Source organism: Camelus dromedarius, chromosome 22 (assembly GCF_036321535.1).
Source record: "Camelus dromedarius isolate mCamDro1 chromosome 22, mCamDro1.pat, whole genome shotgun sequence".
NCBI lineage: Eukaryota > Metazoa > Chordata > Mammalia > Artiodactyla > Camelidae > Camelus > Camelus dromedarius.
This window is the reverse complement of record NC_087457.1, coordinates 183,084-198,520: the sequence shown is the minus strand read 5'-3', so window position 1 is coordinate 198,520 and position 15,437 is coordinate 183,084.

The following is a 15,437-nucleotide window of genomic DNA, read 5'->3' as shown; positions in this document are numbered from 1 at the left end:
GTCCACCCCTAGATGGACTGGGAGGTGTTTGTAAGTGAGTCTCACACGAGGACATGACTGAACAAAGCAGGGCCGCTCACTGGGAAGCACAACTGCTCCCTTCTCTGAAGAGGACCCCACAGCCCCACACTGCCTCCCAGGGGTCTACTCAGCACACAGTCCCCCGTTCTGGGCAAGGCGTCTCACTGTAATCCTTGTTTCCAGAACGGTCTCTCTGTCCTTCTTCAGAGTTTAGAGTTGTTCGTGTCCCTGACCACCAGAATGTCCAGCATGGACACATCAGAGACCTGGGGAGACAAGGAAGATATGTGGCCACGGATCTCACAGGACACATCTGCTGGGACCCCAGGCCAAAGGGCCGTCCTCCTCCCTTCTCAGGTGTGGATCCCGTGGTAACTTTTTGCAGGGAGCCCGACTGGGGAGTGGGGCCCAGGGCAGTTCATGGGGCTCTCTGGGCAGGAAAGACTTGGGTCAGGCTGCCTTGCCTGGTTTCCCTGCTGGGCCAGCTCTGAAAACCTCCAGTTCCTCTGGCCGTGCCTGGAGATCCCCCAAGCCTCAAGGCGGGGCCCTTTCTCTCGGCCTCCACTGCCTCCAAAGACACGCTGGCACTGGCAAGGGGAAAGAGCTTTATTGCATTCTTGTGGCTAAGTTGCCACAGACGGATGCTGCTGGGAGCTGGAGGGAGAGTTAACACTTGCTCAGATGTGACTGGTTACATTGGTTAGGCCACTTGACACCCTGTCAACTAGCCTTAAACATTGGAAAGAAGACTTTCCTGGGAAAGATGGAAGTTGCTTTCAGTAATACGTCTATAGATTTCTTGTTTTTTTTCCTTAAGGACTCATAAAACTTCTCCCAGGTCATTCCTGGTAAGGACCATTATCCAGGGATCAATCAAGAAATGAAGGAGAAGAGGGGTGAGGATATGGGGAGAGAAGAGGGGAGATCAGAGCCCACGGATAGGAGATGCCCCTCCCTGGGGCCACAAACTGGGCAGTGGCTGCTGGCATCCAGCTCTCTTGTTCTCAGACCCATTTCATCCGGAGGGTGTTTCCAAAAGAAACAATGGTGGAAGGGCCGTGGAGGACACCTAGACCTCCCAGAATGGGCAGCGGGAGCAGAGTCACCATACTGGCTCTGGGCTCTGGAGCTGGACCTGCAATGGAGACCACAGGTCTTGTGAGAAGCGACTACCAGCGTGTTCAGAGCTGTTTTTGGCTCTGTCCCAGCTGGAGGGTGCAATCCACAACCTCCAGAAAGAGAGGCCAGGCCCCCCACCTGCCAGGTGGTGTTGCCTTTGTTGGGGAACAGTGATCTTTGGTTGTGAGATGTTTTGCGGCTCTCTCTAAAAAATGCTTTGACTTACATTTGTATCCCAGTCACCAGTTCCAGGGCAACAGAAAAAGCATACCCTACATCCCTTTGCACTCAAATCTTCCCCAAAGAGCAAGTATTTGCCCATGAAAATGCCAGCTGCTCTTCTAAGGCCCCCTAAATACCCAGCAGTGTGGGCGGTGCACTCTTGATCAGGGACAGGAGGAGAGGGACCAGCGGTCCTTTGGCAGGCTTGGCCCGGTGTGGCAGCTGCGCTGTGGGTGGGTGGTGGGGAGGGCCATGCAGGGAATCCTGTTAGAGGGCCCTCTATGCATGCCTGAATCATGGTCTGAGGTTTCATGTAAAGGATTCAGGAGTCCTAACTGGTCAGATACAGCCCCTCACCTTTGGGCCTGGAGCCACCGGGAGCTCAGTACCTCTAACAGAGATGTGCCCGGTGTGGGGAAAGGTCATGGGACACTCTGGGGGCAGGGGCATTGGTGCTGGGGAAGGCAGGGAGTGCAGTGAAGGGTGCGGGGAGCAGAGCCCCTTGCTCTGGAGTGAGGGTTCTTGGGGAGACCACAGAGCAAGGCACACACCATCCCCACCCTATACCCCAAACTCCCGCCAACACAGGGGCCACTCTGCGCCCTCTCACCATGGCTCTCCTGTGAGGCCGCACCCAACCCGGCATCTGGCACCCCTGCCCTACCTCCCCTCTTTGGACAGACCCTGTCTTCTTGGAAACTGCCCAGCAGTGTGAATTCAAGCCCGGCAGCGGGCCTGGCGGATCTGCACTTCAGGTGCCCTAAACTGGCCAGCCGTTCATGCCTGGGCTCAGTCCTCTATGTTGCCCACCCACAGCCCGGGTCCACGTCCAGTGCAAGAGAAGGCCACGGAGCCCAGGCTGAGCCCGCACATGGACGTGTGAGGGTGCCCCCACCCCGCTGACACGACCACTGTTGGCAGCAATGCCCCAGCCTTAGGCCGGCGCCACCTGCAAGTGAGAACTTCCGCGCGGCCCCACCCATCACAGTCTCGCTCAGCTGCCCCATAAGCCTCCCACCGACCCCCGTCCTGGCCGCGCCTCGTCTCCCATTGGCTCCGCAAGTTCTGCCCTCGCACATCTAGCCTCGGAAGGACGCACGACGAAAGAGCTAAGAGAGGGCCCCGCAGCGTTGCCATGGCTACAGGCGCCGCGCTCCGCGGGGGCCGGCGTGCACTTCTGGGGCGGGGAGCGGGCTCTGGAAGTGTGTAGCTGCCAGGGACCATGGCGGTGCTTGCTGCTGGGGATGGCAGCTTGCTTGGCCGGGAGACTAGTTCTGGCCTGGTCAGTCGGCGGCCGACATCCTCTCTGGGGTGGCATCCCACAGATGGTAAACGTATGGCTGTGCCATCGGCGGGGCGGGTGGACATGAACCACGGTTGGATCGGGGTTGTGGTGGTGGCCGGGGAGGGGCTGTGGTGCCGGGGAGCGGGTTGATGTGGGGGGGGACAGGGCTGGGGCACAGCCTCAGGCTTTCCTCCCCCTCAGGCCCTGGGTCTGGGGCCACGAGTCTGGATCACACTGGGTGGCCACTGCCTCCAGAACCCCCCGGGAAGGGCAGGCAGAGGACCCCTCTTAGATGAAGAGGGGCCTTACCCAGGATTTGAAGAGCCTCAGAATCAGATGTTGGAATGGGGTGGTTTATCAGCCTTGTTTATCTGCAGGGAAATTTGAGTTCCATCCAGATGTTGATTCCTTCAGTAAAACTCAGGAATAAGTCACAAGGGTCAGTGCTGATTAGCAGTTATCTAGGGCTTGACTCAAAATAGACTGTGCGGGGTGTAGGGTTGGTAGATGGGACCCTCCCTCTCGAAGTTAGCAGTCTTCTAGGACTAGAGGCCCCAGATGAGGATTACATCCTCATCTGCAGTAATGGAGGTTGTGGGAAACACACAGAGAAGGGAGGGATGTGGTGGCTGTAACTCATTACAGAAGCTAGGACCCTTGCCTGGCTCTTGTGTAGAAGAGTTTCGCCTAGGGTAGGGCAGCAGTCATCAAAGTGTGTCCGAGGCCCCTGAGGTGCAAGACTATTTTCGTAGAAACCCCGGGATGTCAAATGCCTTTTGCACACTCTTGCTCTTCTGAGTTCCTGTGGGGTTTTCCAGGGAAAACCTGGCCTGTGATATCACAAAACAGGAATGCAGAGGCGATAGGAGAATTCAGCTCTCAACAGTCCAAAAGAGATTTTCAGAAATTAAAATCACTGCTATTCTTCCCACTAATGATTTTTGTTTTGAAAAATCGACTTATTTTTTGTTTAGGAGTATTAATCGTAACATGTAGTAGGTTGTTAATATTTTTAAGTGAATTCATACACTTTTTTAAGTTCTTATTTAACTTCTAACACACGATCTATTGATAGATTTAGCTCACATAAATAGCAGCCTTTTGGAGTTCTCAGTAATTGTTAAGAGTGTATAGGGTTCTGTAGACCAAGAAGTTTGAAAGCCCCTGGAGAACGGGTGCTCAGGTGCTAGTCAGGTGCTTAGCAGTGTTAGACGGATGCCAAGATGTCTTCCGCAGCTGCTCCTGGACTCGAAGTAATTGGCCACATGGAGATGAGTGGGCAGTGCCTCCACTTTAAAAACCAGAAGCTGCTGAACGTGTCTGGAGTCTAGGCCATGTGCTGTGCAGGGATTCCTGCTCTATCTGTTATATCTAAGCCGGGATTCCTGTGCAGAGGCCTGGCCCTGAAGACCCACTCTCCTTTGCTCCCTGCCAGGTACCTTCTGTGTGATGTCAACCCTCCAGAGGGCTTTAGCCACCATAGGAAAGTCTGCATCCACATTGCCTTCCTTCTGAAAACCCTGCTGAAGATGGAGGAGTCGGTACTGGTGCTCCCCCCTTGGGGCCACCTCTACCAATGGAGGAGCCCCAACATCAACCAGGTCCAGATTCTCTGGTCCGACTTCTTTGATCTCCCAACTCTCAACAGAAACATCCCTGACATTGAGTATAAGTAGTTCATTGCAGGTGAGGTGGTGGTCATTTAACTGGAGACAGGTGGTCATTGTTCTGGTTCCGATCTGAACATCAGGCCATCTTGCTTTGGGCTTGTTGGTCTGCTTAGGGGCCCTGCTCATGTTTCCCACACTGCAGGTGAATTTACTGTTCCCGTAGTTTTTCTCGGGATATCGATTTGAAGTGTAAGAGCTCTATGTCCCCTCCCCTCTGAAAATCGTGGCCTCCTGGTGAGAAGGAGCGTGACAAAGAGGCCACTGCCACAGAGGCCTTGTCCCAGCAGGACTCGCTCCCTGGTCAGCCAGGGCCATTCTTACCTGTAGGAAAACACGATGTGTGTGTAGCATGGGCCACATGCTGCAGAAGACATGTAACAGCATATCCAGTATAATTTGGTCCTGCTCAAGATTCCCATTTTAATTTTTGTAAGAGGGAAGAGTTGAAGATTTTCTTTGAATAAAGGTATTTAGAACTTATCATTCTTTTTTATTTTTTAATTGAAATGTGGTTGATTTACAATGTTTTGTGAGTTTCAGATATACAGCTGTTTTGTTAGTTTCAGGTATACAGCATAGTGATTCAGTTGTACATATACATAGTCTATTCTTTTTCAGGTTCTTTTCCATTATAGGTTTCAAGATACTGAATATTGTTCCCTGTGTTCTACAGTGAATCCTTGTTGTTTGTCTGTTTTACATATAGTAATTTGTATCTGTTAATCCCAAACTCCTGTTTGTTTTCTAAGTCTGTGAGTCTGTTTTTGTTTGATAAATAATTTCATTTGTATCATTTTTTAAAATTCCACATATAAGTGATATCACATGATACTTGTCTTTGTCTGACTTATTTCACTTAGTGTGATAATCTCCAGGTCCATCCATGTTGCTGTAAGTGGCATTATTTCCTTCTTTGTTACGACTGAGAAATATTCTGTTATATTTAAATACCACATCTTTATCCAGTCATCTGTCAGTGGATGTTTATGTTGCTTCTATGTCTTGGCCATTGCAAACAGTGCTGCTGTGAACATTGTGGTGCAGGTATCTTTTGGAATTAAGGTTCCCTCTGGATATATGACCAGGAGTGGGATTGCTGGATCAAGTGATAAGTCTTTTTTTTTTTTTTTTTTTGTCTTTTGAGGAATCTCCATACTGTTTTCCACAGTGGCTGCACCAAACTACATTCCCATCAACAATGTAGGAGGGTTCCCTTTTCTCCACAGTCTCTCCGGCATTTATGGTTTGTGGATTTTTGAATACTGGCCATTCTGACTGGTGTTAGATGATAACTTACTCTAGTTTTGCTTTGCATTTCTCTCATAATTGAGCAACATTGAGCATTTTTTTAATATGCCTACTGGCCATTTGTGTGTCTTCATTGGAGAATTGCTTGTTTAGATTTTCTGCCCATTTTTGGATTTGGTTGTTTATTTTTTTCTTATTAAGTTGTATGAACTATTTATATAGTCTAGAAATTAAGCCATGGTCAGTCTCATCTTTTGCGAATATTTTCCTTCCATTCCATAGGTTGTCTTTTTGTTTTGCTTATGGTTTCTATTGCTGTGCAAAAGCTTATACGTTTAATTAGGTCTCATTTGTTTATTTTGGCTTTCAATTCTGTCGCTAGGGTAGATTACCCTAGGAAAACATTGCTGTGATATATGTCAAATAATGTTTTGCCTATGTTTTCTTGTAAGAAGTTTATAGTGTCCTGTCTAATGTTTAAGTCTTTAAGCCATTTTGAGTTTGTTTCTTTTGGGTTTTTTTTTTTTTTTGTGACTCTATTGTACGCTTTTGATTTCTGGTTACCTTATTTTTCAACTATATCAACCCATTACTATGTCTATTTCCTTTAGACTGATAATCACGTAGGCTCCAACACATCCTAAGAATAATTTAGAAAAAAAGAAAAAAATTTATATTTTATTGTCTCCTCTACCATTCCCACCTTTTTTTATTTTGATGTCCTTTTTCTTTTTCACATCTTCATGTTTATTCTCTTGTAACTCGTTATTGCATTTCCAGCTATGGTTTTCCTGTTTCTATAGCATCCTACTTCCTTTCTGTTTAGAATAGAACCTTTTAATGTCTCTGTTAGGTTCAATATTGCTGAGTTATCTCCCCTCCCACCCCCACGCCTCTGAATCCTCAGTTCAGGAAAGCCAAACCATTTTAGCCTTCATCAGTTCTGGGAAAGCAATCTTCAGATTGGGAAAACAATTGAAAAATAATATTCTGTGTGTTGCTTTCTACCCTTGCCCATAGATGAGAAACTTCTGAAGGTGGAGAAAAAAAGTTGGAGGCGGGGAACACAAAGTCTTTTCTCCTTTTGCTCCTGAAGAAATGATTGATTTTGTAATTAATGATAATGCCCTTTATATTGGTGAGATCGAGATTCCACAGCTTCAGCACCTGTGAATAACCAGCTGGGAGAAATCTCTCCAGGGCCCCTGTAGTGGGAAAGGCAGCCCCTCTGAGCACCTGTTCTGTATTCTTCCTGCCTCCACACGGGTTCCCAAGGCACCGTGCAGGACGATGCAGTTACCCGAGGTGGAGGACGGGAGACCCCTGCTGGGTGGCGAGCCACAGGAGCCCTCACTTGAAGGACAAAGAGAAGAGTAGTGGGGCGGGCGTAGGAATAGAGGGTGGTTGAGACCCAGGATGGTGTCTTGGAGTCCAGCAGGCGAGGCTGGCGGGGCAGATGGGGCCATGGGGCATGGGCAGTACTTGAGGGATCTGAAGCAAAGATAGGAACAAAGAGACTGGATTCGTGTGGGGGTACAGCGCCCCCTGGAGGCCGCGGGGCAGCGCAGTGAGCCCTGAGGGAGCGGGCACTTCCCCAAAGCTGGGTTGACAGTTCACAACCAACTCACTGGGGACCAAGAGGCACTGAGTTATTTTTAACTTTTTGTCCCTCTTCCTGGAAAAGAAACTGCTGCCTGTTTAATAGCCTCTGTCGTTAGTGAGAATTAAAGACATGAAGCAAGATTGCCTCAAAAGTCATCCATTGTGTAGTTGTTAATAAGGGTCAAATGCAGACTTGAATAGATGAAATGAAACATTCATCAGAGGATTTTAAAATCCTTTAAAATAAAAATTCTTGCTGCCTTTGTTCTTCATTTCAGGGTTCACTTGGTGATAATAATAGTAACCAAAGTAATAGCAAATCCTTACAGAACTCTGTCCTGCTGTTCCAGGAACGCTGTGTTCACGACAATCCAATGAGTTGGCACCACTGTGAGTTCCACTTTAAAGGTAAGGACATTCACTAATCACACGGCTAATAAATGGCAGAGCTGGGACTTGAACCCAAGCTGTCTGGCCCCAGAGCCCCCTTTCAGCCCCTTCACTGCAGCTCATCACTTGGCATGCCCGACACAGGGCAGCATTTAAGAGCAGTGTGTCCTTGGCCAAGTTTGCTTCACCGCTTGGTCTCTATTTCCTAATCTGTAGAATGGGGGTGTGGGCAGTGAACTCTGTGAGCTCAGTTGTCATTTCCTCCAGCTCTGATATTCTACTGCTTTGGGTTAATTTAGTAAGTATTCAAGCCCCTTTATGGCCCACTCATGGGCTGGCGCTTTGCTAGGCCCTGGGTTACGGAGCAAACTAAGATCAGCCTGCTTCTCCCAGGAGCCTGTGTCCCTCCATGGGAAACAGCTGCGAGGCCCAGGCTCCCTCACTGGCAGTTGGGGTCTGGGCAGGAAAGCCTGATAGGAGATGATGGAGGCAGAGTTCCTCCGGGAACAGTGGTGGCCACACAGCTCTCAGGAGCAGGAGCCTCTGTCCAGACTTCAGAAAGGGGGATCCTCATGAGGCCAGTAGTCCCCCAACCTAAGCCCTCAGGACAAAGATCCAGCCATCCCGCCAGTGTCAACGTGGAGCCAGTCCATCCTCATCACTGTGCCCCTGTGCTCCTTTGTCCTGGGGCCTCTCTTCCTCCTATACCCAGAAGACTCTTCTCCCTCTCTTCTCTGAGTGTCCCGTCATTTCACCCTTGGTCCCTGCTTCCTGGGCAACCATCTCTGGAGTTGAAGCTTTGCCCCCTCACAACCCCCGTTTGATCAGGAGCCTGTGTTGACCTCCTTGTGCTCACTTTCCACCTTCAGATCATTGCTCCTCCTCTCTTGGGAGCACCTGGAAAACCCAGATCCTTTCCTAGCAGTGCCTGCCACCCTGTCCTCCGTACTCATCTGCCTCAGTCAGGAGCACCTGGACCACCACCTCTGTATTGACTCGCCTCCTACCATCAAGACGTCAAAGCTGATTCTCCCTCCACCACCTAGTATGGTCATTTTAGGGTCTTCTCCATCAGCCTGAGCCAGCCACCCCCCATTCACCCTACCCATGGGCTCATACCCGGGCCTGACTCCACCCCAGGTCCATGCTCTCTCCTTTAAGTGCCCACATCTAGCCATCCAGCTACTTCACCACTGGCCTCCCTGGCCCTCCTTCACCCTCACTGGGGCATCATGGGCTGACTCCTCTGCTTTCCTGCCTGTCCACATTCCTCTTACTTCCATTTCCCCACCTTCTAGCTCTGCATCCACAGTCAGCACTCTCTTTATGACAAACAAAACTCCCTTGACCCTTGATCTTTTCAGTTCCTCACCAGGCCGACTTCCATCTCAGTTCACCCAGCTCTAATTGTTCTGAGACTGCAAGCAGAAGGCTCTCCCAGCACAGATTTCTAAGACTACAAATCAATGCCCACCATGTTGCCACTGCCAGGTAATCCTCCAGGGTTTCTCTAGTGAGCACATTTCCTCACTTATCACTCAGTGGTGTCAACATTCTCTGCTCTCTGCACACCTCTAACCTTCCCTCTGTCTCTTCCCTGACTCCCAGCAGATGGCCTTGCCTCCTGCTTCAGAGAGAATGGCATGTTACTGGAAAGGAACTCGCTCACCTGCAGCAGATCTGCTCACCTCACCTTTTCTCTGTCCCTCACCCACCTGGACTCTAGCTGTAGTTGTTCATAATTTGGTGAGTTTAGTTGACATATATATATACACAGTTAAAAGCATAGCACACTATAGGCTACCTTCTAGGGCTTACTTTATTCATTTAAAATTGAGTGTATGATTCATCCACTTCGCTGCATGTACCTGCAGCTCATTTGTTTTAACTGATCTTAAATGTTGTGTGTGTGAAAGTAACACAAGACAAGGGTAAACCAGGATTCAGGATGCTGGTTACTTCCTGTGAGAAGAGGCCAAGAGCAGGATAGGGAAAGAGGACACAGTATGTCACTGTCAATAGTCCTGTTCTGATGCTGGGTGATACGTTCACAACTGTTTCTTATAATATTAATTTTAATACATAAATACCTCTGACAGGCACCTAAGGTGAGAATGTGTCATGAACCAAGACATACAATGGGTAATATTACATCATTATTGTTATGTAATCTTGTTATAAAATATATTAATCATAATCTTACATTATGTGTTATGTGTTATATATTATATAGATGCATGAATTATATACTATGTATATAAACACCTACATATATATTATATACTATCTGCTAATAAATAAACAGAACATAATATGCTAGTATATCTACTATTATGTATTATTTAATAAATAATAACATACTATATCCTGTTATATGACATGGCACATAATCTTTAATAAAATAAGAAATCTGTCACTATATATAATGGTAATTAATAAAATTAAATAAAAACGCCCTCAGCTTTTAATGCCAACACCACTCCAGCTGTCACTGTCTTTTCTCTTCCCTTTCATGGTCGAGGTCCTCACAGTGCTATCCGTTCCCCCTTTCATCTCCTTATCCTGAAGCTTCCTCCTCCTCCTCCCATCCCATGCTGCCTTCTGCCCCGTGGTCCCTCTAGTCACCAGCGGCCTTTGGGGCACTGATTTCCGGGCATGGTCTCGGGCCCCAGCTCACCTGCCTGTCGGCCACCACTGCCACCGCTGGTGGGGGTGGGGTGGGGGCAGAGTGCACCTCTTGTCCTGGAAGAGAACACAGCACAGACTCATTGACCAGCAGCAGGTGTGGCGGGGACCTGCAGGACTGAGGGGAGAGCCAGGCTGTCTGAATCCAGACCTGGGGCACTTGGGGTGTGAAGAAGCCCGTTCCTCACTACCCCTGAAGTGAGGAAAACACCCTCAGGTGAGTTAAAGTGCTTATGACCCCGGTCTGTTGGCTGGAATGGACAAACGGGCCCCTAAGGGGAGGGTACTTGATGTTCCTGTCCCCACCAAGGCCCTAAGGGCTGGCGGGGAACCAGGCTGGACACTCCACTGGACCCAGTGCCCCCTCCGGGGTGGGGCCTTCTGGAACAAGCAAAAAGCCCTCGGTCTGTGAGGTGAATGGGGCAGTGAGGGAGCATCTCTGCAGTGAGTCAATTGACGTCAGGGCCTTTGGGATCCATTTTTATGGCCACATCGAGCCTCAGCAGAAACCACAGCAGGAGTGGACTCCTGTCTCTCCAGCTCTCATCCTCGTGTCTGATTGCCAGGATTCAGAACCGATCCCCTGGGGTGCTAGGACAGTTATAGGCAGAGGCAGCTTGGGGAGGCCTCAAGAGGGCGGTACTGGCCTTCCTGCCAACACGATTACACGAAGATCAAACAATCCATCAATGGGAAGAAAATAAGAACCATGGTCACATCTGGACACCAAGCTTAGACGTGGTGCATGGGTGACATTTATCGACAACCCAGTGAGGTTCTGTCCAGAGCTAGAGGCCAGGACAGCAAGCAGGGAGTGGCACTAAGGAGCATCATGGTGCAGAGGCTGGACTGGGGGCCTGCAGGCTCCTCCCAGGAGGAGCCTCAGTGTTTGGGAGGTGGCTCACATGCCTCCTTTGTGTCACCAGCAAGTGATGCCACCTGCGGAAAATCAGCTGTAATCCTGAGCCGGGTCATCCCTGGGTGATATGATAAAAGCTCCTACAAGAAGGGGCACCAGATGGACAGTGAACCAACCAACAGGCAGATGAGTTTCCCGCCTGTGTTTATCCTGTTTTCATAGCCAAGAATGAGGAGAGAGTTGCATGGCTCACCATGAATATTTTAACAACTTGAGAGGGTTCCATGTCTCAGTGCAATTCAGTGTCACCTGGAGGAATTCAGGCGGTGTTTAGACCCAGGGGAGGCTAACGGCCTCTCAGTTCCTCATCAACCTGGCAAACCCACCAGCCCTCTATGGCCAGAAATTGGCAAGTGCCCTCCCTTGTTATAACAAAACCCTTCCCACTCACATCTGTGGTGAGCTTTTGTTTTTTTAATTAATGGGAATGAAGATACCTTACAGTCTCCTCAGGCCTTTCCTTAGGGATTCTGCCCTTAGTCCCCGGCAAGGGGGCCCGCTGCCCTGGGTCCTGCACTACAGAAGGTCCCCCTGGCCCTGACACTTCCTCTGGCCACGCCCTCCATGGGGTGGAGTCAGCAGGGCCAAGGGGACACGGTCATTGGCTCCATCCCATGCTCTGGAAACCCGGGACCCCGAATGCCTTGCCTCTGCAGCCCCTGACCCATTTCTAGGTCATGCACCGGCTCTCCCCAGATTTCAGATTCCCAGGACTCATAGAGAGGCCAAAGGGCAGCTGTTTGCATGGAGGGTATAGGCCGAGCACAGACGTGAATTCTGAGTGTCCCCCTTTGCACATCCAAGGCCCCTTGTGACAAGGGATGGACCCAGCATTTGGAAGAAAAGGGTCAGGCTAGTGATCAGAGACTTGGAATCAGCTCTCCCCACACACTCACTTTCTTTGCAGGACTCTCCTGAGTCTGGGAATTCTAAATTTGAACCTGGCCTTCCCCCTTATAATGAATGTATATTTGTAAAGGCAGGACTTTAGAACCTACTGCACTTAAAATGTTTAGATATATAGGATGTGAGCTCCCAGGTATGTTCTGGCCCTGCACTTCCAAAGGTCCAGAGCAGTTATGTTGGCTCTGCTGAGACTGTAAGTGGCAAAGACCATCTCCAGAGAGGAGGGGCTCCTGCTTCACGCTCCGAAGTCAGGATCTTCTGAGCGGATAAAACAATGGACACTGAGACCCTCAATTGTAAATTGATTTAGAATAACGCCAAAGGTGTGTATGATGTGTGTGTGTGCACGCGCGCACCTGGGGATGTGTGTGGTACATGACTGTGACTGTGTGTGTGTGTGTGCGCTCACGCCTGGGGATGTATGTGGTTGTGTGTATGTTATGTGTGTGTTTGAGCCTGAGGATGTGTGTGGTTGTTTTTTATGGTATGTGCGTGTGTGGTACATGAGTCCATGTGTGTGTGCGCGTGGGGATGTATGTGAAGCAGAGCCAGTGTGTCTGCACATGTGTTTGTGTGTACGTGCATGCATTAGTTTTAACAGTAGAAGCTGTCCTTTAGAATTCTGAAGTAGTAAAAATTGTGTGATGTTCTTTGCTGTATAATTCAAAATTAAAATAATATTCAACCACCAGAAATTTATTCCCCAACAGATTCTGATTTTTTTCCATATTGATTATGTCTTCATTTTACTGATGAGGAAACTGTAGCTTAGAGATGTTAAATGACTCAACCAAGGGCATGGAGCTCACGAGCCCAGGGCCAATACGCAGTCCAAACCATGCTGTTCCAGAGTCCTGGAGCCCTGCTCACGATCACGCATGGCCTCTTGGCGGGGGAACAGATTCTGATGGGCTGTGGCCAGCGTGCAGACTGCCCAAGCCGGGGACTCGGGAAGCCGGGCGGGGAGTACCAGACAGCAGACATGAGTGAAGGGCTGCTCAGAAATCAGATAGTTTCCTAGGTCTTCAATGAGTAAGGAGGCTTACTACTCATCCTTTATCCCTTTGCTGGTGGCTAAAAGGGACCAAGGCCCAGAAGAGCACTTCTGGGAGCTGCCTGCCAAAACCTGGAAAAGGACTGCGCAGGACTGGCTCTGCAGTAGGAGCAGAGGAAGGAAATGTCGCCTCCTGGTGGACATTCTTGGTGATGTCAGTAGGAGGCCTAGCAGCCTTATTATGGAGGTGTCAGGACAGGGTCCTTGTGGAGGATATTTTTCACGTGGTTTAAAAATCATAGCTTCATATATTGTATCCAATTTGTGGTTTATTTTAGGATGGTATATATTGTCTCTGTTACTCCATATTAGCTGGATTGATTACTTTTTTATTGTTAATTTTCTCTTCAATAATTTGGAAGCTATATTGCCTTTTAATGAAAATTCTCTCTAAATTTTTATAAATCATCTCTAATTTCATAACTTTATATGTAATTGGACCAGTATTTCTATAACAGTCTCAAAAATGAAATAATCTATTAGATCCTGTTCCTCAATAATGATAAATTTAGCATATTTTACCTCTCTGCTGTTCCAGATTGTGTGTGTGTGTGTGTGTGTGTGTGTGTGTGTTTGTCCTCCAGTTACTATTTCTTAGACAGTTACTTTCAGTTTGTTACATTAACAATGAAATTATAGGTATAAACTTCTTGGATTTCATTGCTCACTACCACTATTTAATCCCATGTCTTTCCCACTTTTGAGTTATTTACTTATAGGGATTTTCAAATCACTGGACACATGATTAGCTAAGTTTTTTTGAGCAGTGGACTTGGAACCCTTACATGTCTATATGCAGCTTTATGTTCTCCTCCTCAACAACTCTCAGCGTGTTATTGATGGCCCAAGCCATGTTTTAAAATATGGCATTGTTTTTCATCAACAAAAAAAAGTTTTATTGATTTAAAGTGCTGTCTTTTTATGACTGCCTAGTCATGTCTGGTGAATAAAGATTTCCTTAACCTTCCTCCATCTTTTCGCCATAACTCGGATTCAATGACATGCATGTTTTCACCATTTCTCAGTTGGGCTTCCGCTTTGACTTCCACTTTAAACCATCACCCCACTCTTTTTAATCTATGCTTATTCCTGAATAAGTGAGGTCTCTATCAGATTAAAGGTGGTTCCCGTCAGAGATATGTGGCTCCCTGTCCAAAGGTCCAAAGGAAGAGAAAAGGAAAGATTCCTGTTTCTGGTGGTTACATTTTGTCAGCTTAGAGATCTAGTTATCCATGTGGCTGCAGTGGAATTTGCAATATCTTGGCTCAGAGTTTCCTTTTTCTGGCTTACTAGGGGAGCCGCATTAGCTGGGGTCACGGCGCTGTGGCCATTGTCAGGATCCTGGGGCTGAGGCAGGTCCTCTCCTCCCTTGTTATTTTGATCTTGCAAACTGGGTCCCAGCTATGTGAACCCTGAACCTGGCGGCCAGGATCGCCCCCCAAGTGGCGTGTCCCCAGTTCCTTGGCATCCCTCACTGCTATCAACTAGCTCCAGTCAGGGTACAAGCTGGCTTCCACTGCGGTCCTTCCTCCTTCCTCTCCAGGCAGGCCCTCCTTTCCCACTAGTTGGCCCTAAACCTTCTCTCCTGCTCTACATACGCTGAAGGAGTTCTTCAGCGTTGATAGCAGGTAGATGGCGCTCTTCTATATTTGGAACCCTTCAGTGCTTGCAGTGGAAATTTAGGTGGAAAGGAAGAGCTTGGGGGTTCTCCATATCTAGAGGCTCCCTATCCAGCAGATTCAACTAACTGTGGATTGAAAATGTTCGGGAAAAAACAGAAAGTTTCAAAAAGCAACACTTGAATTTGCCATACACTGGCAACTACTTACATAGCATTCATGTTGTATTAGATACCATGAATAATCTAGAGATGATTTAAAGTACACAGAAGGACACAGCAAAAGAGAATATGACAACGAATGTACTTGAATATTCATGTATAACTGAAAAACTGTGCTCTACACTGGAATTTGATGCAACATTGTAAAATGACTATAACTCCATAAAACAAAAGTTTGTATATATATATAGAAAATGTACATGGGAGGGTGCACATAAGTTCCATGCAAGTCCTATGCCATTTTATACAAGAGGTGTCAGCATCCATGGATGTTGACGTCTGGGGGAGTCCTGGAACCAGTGCCCCATGGTTACCAAGGGATGACTGGAAGTCCAGGCTCCTTGTCCCAGCCTATCAGGTCCCCACGTGGTCTGAATGCTGCCTGTACCACACTCTCCCTGTCACTCTCCTCCAGCCCTGCCAGACTGCCCTCTGATTCTTCAACAGGCCACACTCACTGCACTTCATGTCTGGCC